This window comes from Pezoporus wallicus, unplaced genomic scaffold (genome assembly GCF_028554395.1).
Source record: "Pezoporus wallicus isolate ANWC-B61680 ecotype Strahan unplaced genomic scaffold, APGP_CSIRO_Pwel_v1 contig_1438, whole genome shotgun sequence".
Classification (NCBI taxonomy): Eukaryota; Metazoa; Chordata; class Aves; order Psittaciformes; family Psittacidae; genus Pezoporus; species Pezoporus wallicus.
Window position 1 is genome coordinate 800,768 of NW_026638681.1, and position 17,055 is coordinate 817,822.

The following is a 17,055-nucleotide window of genomic DNA, read 5'->3' on the forward strand; positions in this document are numbered from 1 at the left end:
TTTGATTTCAGGGGCAGCAGAGCTGAAGGGATAGAGACTGGAGTATCTTTTATTTATAGAAGTAGTGCTTCAAAGGTGAGGGTTTAGATTTACCAGTGGGGTACTCTTGCTGTGTGGTTTCCTGTCAATGAGGACTAGAAAGCTCCATGCCTGGATAGGCAATGTATTCAATCCAAACTTCACTTTATAAAACAAATCAAACACCAAAGCAAGAAAAATAAATGTGACAGGAAGTAATGAGCAGGAAAGCCAGCAAAAGAACAGCTGAAATACATTTAAATCCACCCCAAAAAGGTTGTACCTTTAGGATTAGTGGGTCCATCTCTAGAAGTCTCACTTGTGCTGATGTGACTGTGCTACTGTTTCAGCCTTTTTGCCCGTTTATGTGCTTTCCATCCCCAAAGCCCTTTGTCAGAGAGGCAGCCACCTTGATCGCTGGCAGGGCACAGGAAAGCAGGAACATGGGACCGAGAGCAGGTGCAGTTTCATACCTGCAGGTGGTTTTCTTGCTGGCTGCCACCATGGACTGGGGATCTCCTGCTCCTGGAGAGGCAGCCAGCTCTTCCCTGGCCACATCAGGGAACTTCAATATGGCAGACATTTCTATCCCTCTGCCACCTTGCCTGTGTGCTGCATATTCATCATCTTTATATTTTCTTTACTTTAATCTCCCTCATTTGCATATACACAGGTCCAAATGATAACAATTACCATAAAACAATCGCATTGTCACCCTACTAATAAAAATGGCTCTGTTAATCAGGAGGCTTTCAGAGTCACCATGCCTGAAAGACCTCAATTTAAACTGTCAGGCTGAACCGGGCAGCAGGTAAATTAGCTTATCTATGATTGCATGCTGAAATACATTGATTTAAGATTTTTCCCATTCAGCCTGACAACTTGTCTAAATAGGCTCATGTCTGAAGAAGGCAGCTTGCAGACATGATGTGAATGACAGGGCATTGCAAACATAATGCAGCACTGCACAGACTGAGGGAGAGAAAACATCACAGAAGGGATTAGCAGGATAAAAGAAAGGGTTAAAAATAAACAGAAGCAGGTACTCTAAACAGCACAGGTCTCAGATTTCACCCTGATTTTCTTCTTCCATTTCTAATTGCTCAGCCACTATAGGGGAAAAGCAATTACTGATCTGCTATCATTCACCATGTCATCTTCAGGTCCTCATTAGCAATTCCATAGACAATCTTAGCATTTAGCTCCCATCCTGTGATTCTGAGTGTCCTAATCACAATGTGATGCTTCGGGGTGCCTGAGGAGCAGAAAGCAGAGACCACGTCTTCCTCTGTGTTTGGAAAAACATGGTACCTTAGGTATGGATCGTCAGAAGTGAGTGATTGAGATGGGTTCCAGTCACCGCCAGTGCTGTGGGCTCTGTACATGCTGTTCCCACATACGTTTTCGATCCTGATCAACAACAGGAAAACTTGAGAAGGACTAATTCTTGTTTTAAAAAGCATCCCGTGAGGCATCCTGCAAATCAGCCCTATGCCACAAAGGTTTTAACCATATAAACTAAACCCCAGCGTTTTTCCTCACCATCAGCACACAATGCCAGGAAGATGAAGGTGAAAGAGCTGACATTACTTACAGCATATGAGTGGATTCAGCATTAGATTTGATATAAAATAATACACATATTTTGATAGACTGTGTAACACTTCTAGGCCTCAGTGGATTATAAATATTGAGTAACTGCTGGATTGTCAATGCAAGGCAAAGGCAGAGAGATGGAGATTTATGGAGGGACTTCACTGCAGACATTTCCACCCAGAGGGCTCAGAAGGGCTGAACACCAGGAAGGTATCCCGATCCTCTGTGGAAGTTGAGGCAGCTGGTGCCTGGGAGCCCTTGGGCCTGCATGGGCACATGCAGAGCTGGGATGTATGGGGCCACGCTACTGGAGCAAGCCAGGGTGGAAAGATCCTCTTCTCTACCTGCAATGTACCAGCAGGGTCCCAGCACAGCCTCTGTGAACAGCTCTATGGGAAATCCTTAACAAAGCCTTGTCCCCAGCCTGCCAGCCTCCTGTTAGCACTTTTCCTCCCCCAAGAGTAGCTCTAGGGTCTTTGTGAGGGGCCTCCATCGAACCTTAGCCAGAGGGTCTTCCCTCTGGGAGCAACCCCTGTACTCCCCTGGGCACAAAGTCAAAGCTCTGAGCAGTGTGCTTCTCTCTCTCAGGACACAAGGATGCCCAGCTATGGATGTATGCATTCTTTCTGGAGCTAGTTTTTGAGATTTGTAGTGCTCAACATCAAATAGTGCAGCTTGGAGGTCTGTAATGTGCTACAGAGCAGTCTATGGGCAAAGCTTCAAGAAAATGAGGGATGTGGCCCTGACAACACATGAAGACCATGCCCTTGGCAACAGGGGAGCTGGGAAGAAAGCTGCGGTTTTCCATGTGTACCAAAGTACCAGTGGAAATCCCTTCCCTTTTGCATGCAGATATACCTCAAGGTGAAGCATGTGCTGCACAGAGGTATGGGACCCTCACCTGAATTCTCACCTGTGCTCCCCCAGTTTGCATACTCAAATCCAGGCCTACCTTACCAATGATGACCTGGTTCCTTGCTGCATTGGTCCTCCACTGTCCAGAGACCATCAGCTTTTCATTGTCAACCAACATGCAGTGATGACCAAGGGTAGCTGGGAAAAGCCTATTAAATACCCAACATGTGCCACTGAGTCCACTGGTGTTAGTCACCAGGAAGGCTGGGAGCACTGTTGTGATTAGAAGTCCTACCTGTGTCCAGCAGGACAGGGAAGAGCTGCTGCAGGTGCTTCCTTGGATTCAGATGATCTTTGTTCCCTGGAGGAAATCCCTCTGATTCCTCCTTCAAGAGCATCACATGGGCTTTCAACACTCACTTCCTGCTTCTGCTTGGTTCTTGTGGTGTACTGACATCTGAAGAGGGTGCGGGATCTGGAATGCCTCTGACACTCTCGTTATAATTTATTTGATCATCCCCCACCTTAGATTGCCTTACTGTTTCAGACACAATGCAGTTTTCTCCCATGGATCAATAAATTAAGGAGGGACACATATATTTAAAGCAAGCTTTTTAGTAAACAGTCTGGAAAAGAAAAAAGCCGGTATTGAGGAGAAAACTGTCCTTATGTTCTGATCATTGGAAACTGCTTGCACCAGACCAGTGAGAACAATGTAGCTGCCTGGGAGGCAGAGGCTGCTGCCATGAAGACACCCTGTGAAAGTACAGGTCTATGAGGAACAACAGTGGTCTGCTCAGAGACCATTGGCCCTCTTCCATTTCATTTGGAGGTACAATTACAGAATGAACACACTGCACAGTCATCCTGTGGGATGATCTTCCTGAAGCCAGAGCCCAAGGTTTGATACGCAGAGGGAAAATGGTTATACTCTATGGTTAAGAAAACATCCAGAACCAAGGACTGTGCTTCATGTTCTGAACCCCTGATGGTCAGCACTGTGTACCAAGAGGCCCTGCAAAGCCCCACTGTATGAGTTGTTCGACCTCTTCCTTGGATTCAGAAGATCTATGTCTCCTGGAGGACATCCCTCTGACCCCTCCTTCATTGCTCTGGCTCAGCACAGATGCATCCTTTTGGTGGGACCAGAGGCATGACAGTAACTCAAACAGCATTTCCATCTGCACTTGCTAGAAATTGGATCTTTTACCCACTACCCGTGGGGATCCACAGATGCTCCTCTTCCTTCAGGTGGCTGGCTCAGTCCTGACAGCCTGCACTGGCTTTGTTTCTCTGCAGGATTTACTTGAGGTAGAAGCATCTTCCTCTCTGTCCAGGCTATGCATAGTTCACTGATTCTTGCAAATTCTGCTGCACAGCAATGCAGTTATGATATTTTGCACACTTACCTCCTGGGGGTTAGTTTATGCTGGCTGTCACAGGTCATGCCTCTTTACAGGCCATTTTTTGCTAGAGTCTGACTTTGAACTTCGCATGACCACTTGGGTAAAGCCTTCACCTGCAGTATCTTGATTTTTCACTTTGTTCCTTCTGTCAAGACACTGTCCTCCTCCTTCCATAATTTACCTCTCTTTCTTGACAAGCTTTCATTCTTTGCCATGCATTAATTCTGTGCCTACCTTTAATCTCTCCCAGAAGGCCTCGATCCAAACCCTCCTTATAACATGATCTTACCACAGACTTTACTCCTAAAACCATAAAGGTATTCCTGCAGCTTGAGATGACTTGCCAGCCTTTCCTCCCTTGCCTCCACATGCAACAAGTCATAGGTACACCTCCTTTGTTTCCTGTTGACATAACACACACCATGACGAAGCTTCTGCCATGCATTTTCACAGCTAATCTGAGTTAAATACAAATGACTAAGAATGCAAGGAGCAATTTTTCTGGCACCAATTGCTTGTGCATAGTGCTTGTGCATAGTGCTTGGAGGAGCTGAGGCTGCTCCAGATGCTCTCCATGCTTGTGGCATTTTGGTTCCTGATGGGAGACTCTGGCTACATAAATGGGATCCCCATACACCTTCCCAGTTTAAAGCTGTTCCTGAGCTTGAGGCGCTCGCAGATCCTAGCTCAGGGTCCCCTTCCTGGGGGTGTGTCTGTACCTGATGCACTGGTAGTTGCCACGCTGAAAGGAAGTCCCTTTGGGGATGTCTCTTCCTGCTGCTCCTGCTTCACCAGCTGCCCCACCGCTTGGGTGGCGAGTGGGTCCGTCTTCTCTGCATATTCATTAACAGCAATATAAAGAACAGATGGCACCTTCTCCCTTTAGTGCACTGAAATGAAGTTTGATATTATTCTCTGTTCTTTGTTACAAGCAGGTTTAAATTACATTAGAAGCTTCAAGATCTGCAGTACGCGTCATCCCTTATCATGCAGGGCAGGAAAATAAACACAGCTGAACTCGCTATCCAGTGACTCATTCGCAGGAGAAATATGTTTTGGAGATAGGCTGTTGGTCAGTGCACATCCAAGGGCCAGAACTCCTTCGCTTGCAGATACATCTGGAAGGGTTGATAGGGCTGGCAGGGAATGCCAAAATAACAGAATTCTGCTTTGGGGAAAATGTCCCTAAAATAATGGGAAAACAAGGGGGAAACAAGAACCAGATTCCAAGGATATAATTAGTTATTTAGGCATTTACATTTTCATGTTCAATGACATTGGAAGGGGATTAAATGCACATTAATAACTGAAAATTCTCAGGATAAATATTTAGTGGAAAATGATATTTAGTGGAAATGATCTCCAGATTTCTATTCTATTCTATTCCAAGGCAAAATACTATTGTGTATAATTATGATGTTAGGAAATGGCCAGTACCTAGAACAAGTGCCAAAAAAATGAGTAAAAGCTAAAGTTCAATTTTACATCAGGATCTGTGCTGTTAGCTCTGTAATCCCTGGGAATAACCTCTGGCTTCAGTGGACATAAAGCCTGACCTAAATATTACTCAGGTTTCTGCTTCTTCTGCACATGGGCACACTTCAGCCTTCTTTGTATTCAGCAGAGGCATGGAAATTTACTTTGGGGGCTTTTCTTTGCTTTGGCCTGAAATTTTGCTTCACCATAAAAGCATTTACTTCTAATGAGAATCTCTGGAAACACCCATAGCCCTGCTCCCAGAATCATCATATCTGCACTCCCAATGGTAATAAAGAAGGGTTTGCTTCTATTTGGCTCTCCATATGGTCATCATTAACTTTGTCATCATTTCCCAATGCTTCAGGTACCCAGTTTCCCCAGCCACTTTTATTATGCTTGAAAAAAATTAGCACTTTACACATAGGTAACATATTTCAGCCACTTTGTCAGGCTACTTTAAGTATCGCAACACTCCATGCAGTAAAGCCTGTTGATTGAAAAGTGAAGAAAGAAGTTTGTTGACATGGTTCAGGAATAAAAAGCACATTAAACAGAGAAGCGGGAATAAAAGCCACTTGTTCTGAGCTCCAGCCCTCTCATCCAGGGCACGTAACCCACCCTGGCCTTTACTTGCCAGAAGGTACTGTGGGAGCAGGGAAGTTGGCTGTCACACTGCTGTGCTTCATTACGTTGCCAGCTTCCGCAATAGGCTTTGTCCCAGGCCTGAAGCACTTCACCGTTTGTAACACCACTGCTAACAACACATCAGCTTCACTTACTTTTAGGTGAGTGGCAAAGCTTTGTCTGTTATCAATATGTAATAAAGGGCATTGTTTCCTTTTTGTTGCTGTTCTTTCTCCACTTGTTGCTCGCTGGATTTGAAGTCACTGTTAATCTGGTTAAACCCAGGTTGATCAAAAATGCAGCTAATGAATAAAACTCAAGAACATGTCGGTAGCACACACAGCCTTCCTGGGAAACTCCTGTGAAGTTCCCTGTGAGTCCCAGCCCTCCCTCATGTAACACTGGCAACCCAGCACCTATACTGTTAACCATTCAAAAAGCTGCCCCTACAGTGGGTAGAGGTTTAAATGCTTCCTTCCTGTGACGTGTAGAACTCCAGCAAGGAGGTAACAACCCCCTGCAGTTGTACAGCCACATGCAGAGGGTTTGGGACACCTGAGGAGGTGTCCCTCTGTCACGAGGAGAAAAGCAAATAGACCCCTAGCAGTGGGAAATTCGTCAAGCAGGACGATTATCCTATTTCCAGCCCATGAACTGCAGGGCCAGGTTCACAGTTTTCCTCTTTTGCTGAATTTCAACTAAAGGTCAAATTATCCATGTTTGAAAACACGTTTTTGCATTTCTTAATCTGTTAGCAGCCACACAGCCAGATCTCAGGCTTTTATTGAAAGCTCTGCGGTACGTGGTATGCCAGCTAAAGCACCACTCCTGGAGATGGTGTTTATGCACATTTCAGCCTTCCTTTGATCTCTTCGCTTATTTTTCCTCTTTGCTTTTAAGTATGTTTGCTTTAACTCTCATCCTTGGGATTTTACAGAATTGTAAAGCATTCTTCTTTAAAAAAAGAAACAAACACATGTTTTCATGAAAGATATTATAAGAAAGAGTTTTCTGGTCTGCATTGTCACAAACAGCAGAATAACTTGGTCCTGTGAAAGGATCTTTGTTTTCAACTGAAACAGAAATCTCCTATCTATGTATTAAGAAAGTTAAAACAAAGTAAAGTTGCTGAAAGGAGACATAGATATACCCCAAATCCACCAGAACATCAAACAGCACCCCCCAAAAAAACAGAATATCAGGACAGTATCTTTTATATACTGGTTTATTACATGTGATATTGAATGTATTTAGCACAAAGTTATACCCGTATGTCAGAATTCACCAGCACAATTAAAAATCTCTAAAAAGAGCTAAAAAAAAAAAAAAAAGAGAGAAAAAAACCTAAAACCGCTTGCAAGTTTGGGATCTACTTCTGTTGTGGCCCAAGTTTGCATAACAAGGATGCTATTTTTAGCAAGGAGAAGTTTGAAAGTGGATGAACTTCTTAGCTTCCAAGGTTTTAACTATACTGAACTTCTTCCTTAAGGCAAGACAAGTGTTCTTCTCAAATCCTTCCTATGTGACAATTTTCAAACATTTTTAAACTCTTTATAGACCAGATAAGCCTGAAAATATATTGTAACTGATTTCTAAAGTCCTTTGGAACAACCCATTGTGCAAAGAAAGAGCCCTCCTCCTAGCTTACAGCTAAGCTATGATTATTCATAGAATCATATGAATTATTAAACCAACCTCAAGACTGGGGAGGTTGGGACTGGGATTTCATGGGACTATTTGATGCCATATTATCCATTTCCAGATAATGATTTCTCCTGTGATCCCCACATCCATGTTTTCTTTCTTGTGGTCCTGGGATCAAACCCTTAGTTTTTTCTACTTTTTAAGTCTGGTCATCTTTGCTCAAGCAATTGTTTTTCCCCTCTGATATTAACTCACATCATGATAGGACTCTGATGTGTCCTAGAGCTCCTTCAAGACCCTCCAGCAGCAGCTCAAGCTCCCAACAGCACATCAGCCAGGCAGCACTCCAGCTCCTTCTTCCTCTCTGTTTTGCAGGGCTTCTTAAAGAAAGAATACTTGAATGTCTCCAGGGATGGGGCATCTACCACCTCTCTGGACAACCTGTGCCAGTGTTTCACCTCCCTGATCGTAAAATGCAGCATCCTGCTGGATCAGGATGCAGATCCCTGCTCTCCAAATGTGGCCTCACAAAAGTACAGAAAAGACTGCCAAGTCAGCAGAAAACAGTACAGCAGCTGTGGCAGGGACCTTTGGACATCATGGGGAACTTCCTGAAGAGGACTTAAGCAGGAAGGAGGATTGCCCTCCTCTCCTCAGCCCCATCCCAAACCTGGCTTTTCTGCTCCCTTTACTTTACCCTGTCCCCTCCCCAGCCCTTTCACTTGTGAGGATGCTGAGACAGAAACTTGCTTTATTCATGCAAAAGGTCTGAGAAAGAAGGAAGAACTGACTCACACCTGAATCACCTCCACACTCCCCAAACATCAGGTGGCTTTCCCGCACACCCGTCTACTATGTCCTGGTACCAGCAGCAATGCCCTGCCTGGCACTGGCAACATGGGCGGAGAAGGGACCTCTGGCTGCCCAGACTAACCACATGCTGCCAAGGAAAGTCATAACTGCATCAACAGTTTGCCAAGGTGCTTCTCTGAGCTAGTTAGGATATTTTATTTTCTTTTTTTTTGCCCCTAAGGTATCATTTAGTTGTGTTTATTTGTCCTGCATAATGTTATGACAAACTGTGAGGGCAGCAGCTGAATTTCCAGGGGAAGAAGAAAAGAACAGACCAGAGCAAAGAAGATACAAAGTGATGTGTCATGGATGTGGCCTGACCTCAGTGCTACACATCCCCCTGGATTATTTATGCTGCAAATCCACTGGCATGCCCCCCCAAAAAATTAGAGACTCATCAGCACAGATACTTTAGAGGAGAAAAATAATAAAACACCAGCAGTCTTCTTATTTTCACCTACCCAACCATGAGAGGAAATAGCGGTGGCTTTGAGGGAGCCCATCAAGCACTGCTAGTGTCATGTCCAGAGCATCTAGGGCTATAGGGCCTGGAGGGAAGCACCTTGACTGACCACTTCTCTGCTTACTCCATGCCAAACCACACTCTACTCCCTACGCAGGGACTGTCCATGACCCAGCCACACTGTGGGTGCGTCAGGTTCAGCTGCCCTGGGTCATGGGTGCTTTGCTGCCTGTGAAGGGATTTTGGATCCTACCTTTAAGAGCCTAGATTTGGAAGATTTTTTCACAGAGGTAATTTGTTTTGCAGGGAGTTGGCATAAGCAAGCTACGCTTTGATTTCCTCAGCAGCTTCAGCACTAGAAAAGCTGGGATCTTATACAGAAACGATCAGCGAACTTGTGATGAGATGTTTTTCCTTCATTAGGGTATATTTCAGATCTGGAGGGGAGGGCCAGCTAGCAGACAGGAATGAATAATTTTCTCCTGCAAGCCACTTCTGATGCAACTTCACCAGCAAGGAGGCGAAGCATGCCTGCTCGCCCTCACCTCTCACCCGTGACAGTACCTCACATCACCCTGTGCCAGGCAGGGTCACTTCACAGCAGGTGCAAGACCTATATCCAGATTGCTGTTGTGTTGGCTTGTTTCCTGTATTTCCTAATGCAATGTTTGCGCTGTTTTGTGAAACGAGTGTTTGATGAAGAATCGAGCTTTTGGTACAGATACAAAGAGCAAGCACTGACCCGGGATAGGTGTTTCTGCTGTTTGCTGGCTCACGTGCCCCATCTGTTCTCATGCACAGCTCCCAAAGGACAGAAATCAGTCGCAATTGCTCTCAAGCAGTGCGGTTCTTTAATTCAAAAGGACAGAGATAATTAGCTTCCCGTTTGAGATCCCCCCAGCCCAGCCTTTGGGGCGCTGGATCCCACTTAGCTGACTTTCAGGGGGCAAGCTCTTAAGCCTCCCGAGACATGCAGATGGTGCCGGTGTTTGGTCCCCCCTTCCCCAGGGGAAATCAGCAGTAGGAAATTTCATAGCTGCTACATCCCCCCACCCCAGAATCCACCCTTCCATGAAAATGCCAAGGAGATTTAAACAGCTTGCATGATTTCAAGGGGAAGTAGCGAGGGCAGAAATAAATACATATCGTAATTGTATAACATGCCCCGGTTACAGAAAACCAAAACAAAAGCTATCTTCACAAAGGTATCCACATCAGCTGGCAGCTTTTGGAGCCAGATGGGGCTGGATCTACAGAAGAGCCCAGCAGGATTAAATGCCTGCAATGCGAGGGGTCTACCGGGTGTGGTAATGGCTGCTTCACCATTGCTCCAGGTGGTGGTTTAGCAGAACCTGCAATGATTGCACAGACAGATAACCTCAGAAAATGACTGCTTTGAGATTTTCTGAGGCTGTTGTGTGTTCTTACCCTGTGGGGTCTACTTGCTTTGTGTTTTAAACTATCAAATGCTGATCTGCATGTGCTAGCAATGGCATGGAGATTTTACTTAATAATTAACAGAACAGACACAATAAAAATCTCTTCCAGACAGTTCTATAGTGAAATACACAGCTTTTCACTCCTGCTTGGGAGGCTTCATCTAAAGTTTCTGGGGAGATATGGAAACACAGTGCCCTCAATCACTCAGAGACCCTTTCCACACCAGTTTGCCCGTTTTAGAAGCAGCAGTTGAAGAGAGCGAGCTCCCACCCATCCTGCACACCTGAAATAAAGCACTGGGCATTCTGTAGGATGGAGGAAGTACAAGATCCCTGAATCTGCAAGAAGGAAAGCCCACAATGAAGTCAGGTGGGTGGCATCCCTGTGGCAGCCCATACCATTCCTCTCATCTTGGGAGAGGTGACCCCCATTTCCGTCGCAAACAAAAGGAGCATCAAACCCAGGAGCTTACACACTGCGATGACATTCATCCCAGTGGACCTCTGCTCCCAAGGAGAGCAGGCACCAGGAAATTATGTGCAATACATTTAAGTGATTTACAGCTCTGTGTATTGCAAGCCCACTGTCAGCTCTAGTTACCTTACACTCAGCGGCAGCTTCAAGCCATTTTAAAGATTTCTTTTCCATTTCAAGATATACGTACAAGGTGGAAATGAATCAAATTCATGAGTCCAGGTTAAAAGGAAAATGTAATTTCAAGGAAGAAAATACATATTACCCATAAGACAGCAGAGTCTGACATGTACCTTGGAAAGGAAATTCCCCACTGACCCAGGCACTGAGGAACTGAGGGAGCAGCTTGCGGAGGCACTAGGCAGTGATATTCCCCTTGAGCCCACAGGAGATGTCAGCTACAGGGGCATGGGTGAAATGGATACCATCGGCATAGGGTATCTTCCAGGATGAAGAGAATCTGCCTGTTTTTTCCCCCTGCTTTAGTGTGTGGAGAGCCAGTATTAATATGAATTTATTTGGAAACAAACAGCAATTCTCAGCGAAGCAGTGGAAAGCGTGGATGAGTCAGACATAAATCCAGTGACAAACAGTCAACACACAAGTCTCAGATTCACACATTTTGAGACAAATGTGAAATCATTATATATATTCCTGTTTCTCATAACACTGCATCACAGGGAACTACAAAACATCGTTTAATGGGAAAAAAAATCTTAGTAAAAGTTAAAAATTAACTTCCCTTCTGTATCTACATCTAAGCTGAGCTCAGACTGTCACAGTGGGCACGCCTCCAATTTCTGTTCATGATTTGAATCACCCTTCAGAATGTCTCTTTGCTCCCACAGCAAAGACCAATTCTGAACTTTGTGCTTTACCAAGTTTTCTTCACTGGGACCTATTTCTCATTAAAAATCACCCAGAGTGACACCATTTTTGTCTCAATGCATTTAAATTTTAGCCTGGTACTGCCTCCCTGAACTCCAGTTCAGGCTCTTGCGAAGCCGAGGGGAGTAAATGAGATTCTCTCCATCTATATCTGTTGTCTTTAGTTGAAGTTCTTGTGCGTGTGATTGAAGTACTAGGAAGTGTTAGAGTTTACTGCACCTCCTAGATAAGTTGGAGCTGAGAACATTTCACCTTTCTACATGCATATCTATATCTCTTTATTAGCTACAATTTCTCCATGGTCAGACTTTTCCTGTTCCCGCTCCAACTTTATCAGACTTGGCAGGGAGAAAATGCTGCATAGAATATTTTTATTTTTCAGTTTAGTTTCTGAACTTTTTAAAGGTTTTGTTCTCTAGAGTGGAACATGGAATATATTCACTACCAGGGCATCCAGGGGCTACACTTAGAGCCAGGTCCCTCTAAGTCAATTACTATCCAAGCATGAAGGAAGAGACCATTGCTACCTCATAGCATGTACAGCTGGGATGTCTTCCCTAAGCCACTGACACATGTGCACAGAGAAATAGTTAAGCCCTTCTAAACTCAAACCTATGTTCTAGGTAAATTATGAAATGGTCAAAGATGTATGTGAGATCCCAGTATTTTGTAACTACTCACTCATTAGAGCTCTGAAAATAGGGTCTACCTACAGGGCAGATAAAGCATCAACAAAGACCATGTGGTACCCAGAGACATGCCTGAAACCCTCTGGTGAGCATGTTTCCCTGCATCCCTACCAATGAATATGGAATACCTCTACATCCCAAGCTCAGAGAGCTACCTGGGCTTCACAACACCCTCCACAGCAAGCACAAACCCCTTCTGCATTCTTGCTGGCAATGAAACCACAGGGAACAAATCTGGCTCCTCCCCGCCCCTCCACCTCCACATGCCTCTCCTGAGCCCCTTCCTCCTGGTGGGGAGTTGACAATTCAGGAGGCATCGTGTGCTACAGCAAAAGCCAGATGTTTGGTGTTGACAAGCTCAGCATGAAATGAGTTTGAAACAGCATAATAAAGACCACACTGTAGAGAGCCCTGCACACAATTTCTGTCTTGTGCAACACTTTTCTTAATTTGAAGTACAGATAAATGTAAGCACTACCTGAACCATTAAGACTGAATTGATAGCATAGAAAATGCACTCTTTGCTATGCACATAGTAATTACTCTTGTATTTTGAATAGGAATATTAATAAATAAAACTTAGCACCTATGTTGTGGCTGCGTTCCAAACTGCCTCTAAAATTAGCTAATTCTCACCAGCTTGTATGAGGCAGAAAACCATTATTAGCCTAGTTTTTTACACTGAGGCGCAGAGCTTTCTCCAGCCTGTAAGCTCCTTGTGCAACAACATTGCCTAGCTCTTTAAATAGCACGTTTAACTCCTGGAGCTCAGATTACTTTGCAAAGGAAATTGGTTTCCTTTCCTTGAGATAAAAGGAGCCGGGAGGAGAAGAGATCTGTCAATTCAGAGGTCTAGACATGTTTCATTTTAACCCCCTGGGGCTGCAGGCATGCTTGCCAGCTCCCCTGCCTTGTCCCCCCCAGCTTCTGGCAGGCACTGAGGATGTGAGGAGGGTCTCCCCCAGTGCTTATAGCTACAGGAACAAGGTGAGCACAGGAGAGATGCTCCAGGCCCTGTCTGGCATCACCTGGGTCTGCCCGGCACCAGCCTCATCAACAAGCAGTATCCTGAGCTGACAAGTGACCTTCCACACAGGACCTGCAATTATAGCAGAAACTGCCACTCCAGCTTTTCTAGGGTTGTTATCTTCTTCCTCTTGGCCAGGATCCCGAAATCTCTAGTCTCCATCAAAATCTTGGAGACGCAGACCTGACCTGTGACTTGGGATTGGCAAGCCCTGAAGCCCTTTCCTGGGGCCAGACGCTCCAGGACAGGAGATGGGACAGGTATCCTGGCCAGCCATGCAGCTCCTTCCCAAGAGACGGCTTTTTTAATGTTAAAGGCTGTTTTGGGACTCCTCTAGCTTGCTAAGCAGCAGCAGGGCAGGATGGGAACCCCCACAGTCTCCCTGGCCATTAACCTAACCCTCGCCCATACAGCCTCACTCCAGGCAAGCTGCTCTGAGTGGGGACACCACGCAGCTGATAATGCACATGAACAACTGACTTGTCTGGAGCCAAGATTTAGGATTAAAACATCTACAGGCTTCTCTAGAGCTTAGTAAGGAGCAGGATCCACTGGGGCACACGTGCAGGTACAGACACAAGTTGTCTGTGGACACTTGCCAGAGAAGGGCCACTTCCCTGAGCCAAACCCAGGGCAAAAGGCAAGGTTGTTTTGGTTCACTTTTGTTTGCTTAAAGTAATTCAACTGAATAAGTAAAATAAAAAGGGCACATAGAATTGCTGCTGCCAGGTGACAAAGGCCATTTTAAGTAAGGCCAGGCTTGGCCTGGCCTCACCTCACCTTGCTGTCAGGTCTTCCTCTCACATCTCCCCTTCTTACAACAGCCATATCCCCAGCCTTCTTTCCCATTTTCTGCCATACCACTTTCTTTCAACCTCAGTCCCATGCCAGTACCTGTTGTGCCCACTACCTGCATCTAATAAACCCCATGCAATCAGGTAATGAACTAACCAGTCCTCTTTGGTGTACGTAGCTGGAAAAAATGGAACAAGCCATCCTCTGCAGCAGTACCTCAGACCGAGTAAATGGTCTGTGTAAAGCACAGGGGACTGTACATGACTACAAATTTGATTTAACTTCTGAGTCAGTCTTGCAGGTGAGGGAAATGCCATCAAAATTATAAATACAATTTCTGCATAAGTATGCTATTATATCACTGGGACACAAGCACAGACATCACCACCCTGGAGCACATCCACATTCTTCAGCCTTCCCTCCTCACCAAAGCTTGCACTGGCAAGCCCTCATGGTACTTTCACACTGCGTTAACCTGGTCTAGTGGAAGGTGTCCCTGCCCATGGCGGGGAGCTTGGAACTAGGTGATTTCTAAGAGGTTCTTTCCAACTCAAACCATCCTACAATTTTATGATTCTGTGATCTCAGCTAACTGAGAGACTAGCTTCTTTTTCACAAATCTGAATTTCTGAGGAAAAAAAAAAAGGCAACAAAAAAACCCAAAAACCAAACCCACGAAAAAAACCCACCCCATTAATCCCCCATTCCCCTAAATTCCTAAAGACCCCCCCCATGCCCTCCCAGAGCTCCTCTGAAAGCAAAGCCCAGCAGAGCTCAAAAGGTGCCTAGAAGTGTCCAGAAGTTCAAGCACTATGTGAGACGAAGGCCAGAGGTTTTTGAGAGACAAGACCTAGGGCCCCTCTCTGTTGGGCTCTTCCTCACTTAGGTAGCAGGTTTGTGCAGGTTCGACAGCAGCATCATGTAACAGAGTGGTAGCTGCTCCCTTTTCCAAATGATCATTTAGCTTGGGTTTACCAAGCCATTCATTTCATGCTTATTAACCTTTGGAGTACTGTTTTGTCCAGACTGCCAGACAAATTAACTTTTAAGAGGGGTCTATATGGATGTCTGCAAACTCCCTTAGACACAAAACAACTCTTAGGGAATATTTAATGAAATATTTAACGGTCAGTTTATCTGTCTATAAACTAACACATCATTCTGGACAACAGCTCATTGGAAGTACTGTGGGTAACTCTTATTTAAAGAGGCAGGTAGAGGGGAGAGTAGGGTGGTCAGAAAAGTCTGGAAGATTCATCTAGAGAAGTGCTTATCACTGTGTGGAAATGATTTACCTGGCTGTGGAAGGAGCTACACCTTACAAGGATCCTTGCATGTAGTCCAAGAGCTCACCTCCACCAGCTGGGCTCATCTGCTCTGTCCTTCCTGATGATTAATGTGTTTAGAAGACTCAGTACCCCCATCAGGCCCCCTGCCAGATTTCTATGAAAGGACAAGAAGAAGTTGGATAAATATCATACGAAGCAAAACCAGAGTCCACTCTTGACCTCTGCTGCCACATTAGTAAGATACTTGGTGCAAAGGGTGACATTCCCCCTCTGTGCTGTGTTCTGTACCACATGCACAAATACCCCTTCAGGATGTTGTGTCCCAGTCTTGAGAAGCTCACAAGGCAAACCTGGCATGGCTTTGGGAGCTCTCTCAAAGTTGATCTTCTGTGTGGCTGACAGGAATCATTTTAAAAAGGCTCTTAAACCCTGTGCCAGATCCTTGCACAGGGCACCAAACCCCGAGCACCAGACTGCAGTGAGCTGCAGTAAGGAGGTGTCAGTTTCAGGGGGCTTGGATGACAGAGTCATCCCAAGTCCTTGGGAGAACCCCCAGTGAAAGCAAATTCCCTGAAGGTTGCCTGGATCCAGAGATTCTCTCTCACAGAATATTTGCACACAGGCTGGGTCTCCTTCCTAACATACTTTGCCTTTTGTCTTTTTTTCTGGCTTCTAACAACAACCCAAATGAAATGCTGGAAACAATGAAAGCATTAAGGGAAAATGTCATGCCAATCAATATACGCCTTTGTGGCCGTGGGAGTGGAGAAGGCGTGATGTCACTGGTGGGAGCAGCTTAAAATTTTCCATTGAGAAAAGGGATCTGCCTTTAACAGAAGTAACACATCCCAAAATCTGCACTGTGCCGTTGTGTGCCATCCAATCACACAGGAGAGCACTGAGATGTGATGCAGCACAGGCCAAGGAGCCAATCTAATTCAGAAGTTACAGAAGCAACTTGCACTCATTTACCATAGGGGCATATAGCTATGATGCGTGTGGGATTTAATTCTGTGAGCAAAGACACTGAGCATAGAAACTGGGAAATAAAACCAACCTACCTAGCAAGTGATATGTGAAATGAATGACTTTGATGAATGGTTTTAAACTGAAAGATGGTAGATTTAGATTAGGCATTAGGAAGAAGTTCTTCACTATGAGGGTGGTGAGGCAATGGAACCGGTCAATCAGGGAAGTTGTGGCTTTTTCATCCCTGGCAGTGTTCAAGGAAATGCCCAAGTGTTCAGGTTGCATGGGGCTTTGAGCAACCTGGTCTAGTGGAAGGTGTCCCTGCCCATGGTAGGAGGGGTGGAACCAGGTGATCTTTAAGGTCTTTAAGACACTCTTTAAGCTCTTTCAACCCAACCATTCTATGATTCTATGAAATGCTGAGGCTGGGTGTGGAGCACGCAGCTTTGCAGCTGAGCTCTTCTCTGGGCTCTTCAGTTTAACTGTCCAACTTTACATCAAATCCAATAGTGAGTAAGCACACAGGTTTGCTCCCTCTCCACCTGAG

The 17,055-nt window shown here is 45.2% G+C and overlaps 1 long non-coding RNA gene across 1 annotated transcript in view; it reads right to left on the minus strand.

Moving 5' to 3' along the window:
• The window catches only part of LOC130600488 (uncharacterized), a 52,527-nt gene extending 49,202 nt beyond the window's left edge, over nt 1-3,325 (minus strand). Inside the window, exon 1 of the long non-coding RNA XR_008972465.1 lies at nt 2,765-3,325. This is a non-coding gene — a long non-coding RNA (uncharacterized LOC130600488). The remainder of the gene's footprint in view (nt 1-2,764) is intronic.
• Between the last annotated feature and the right edge of the window lie 13,730 nt (nt 3,326-17,055).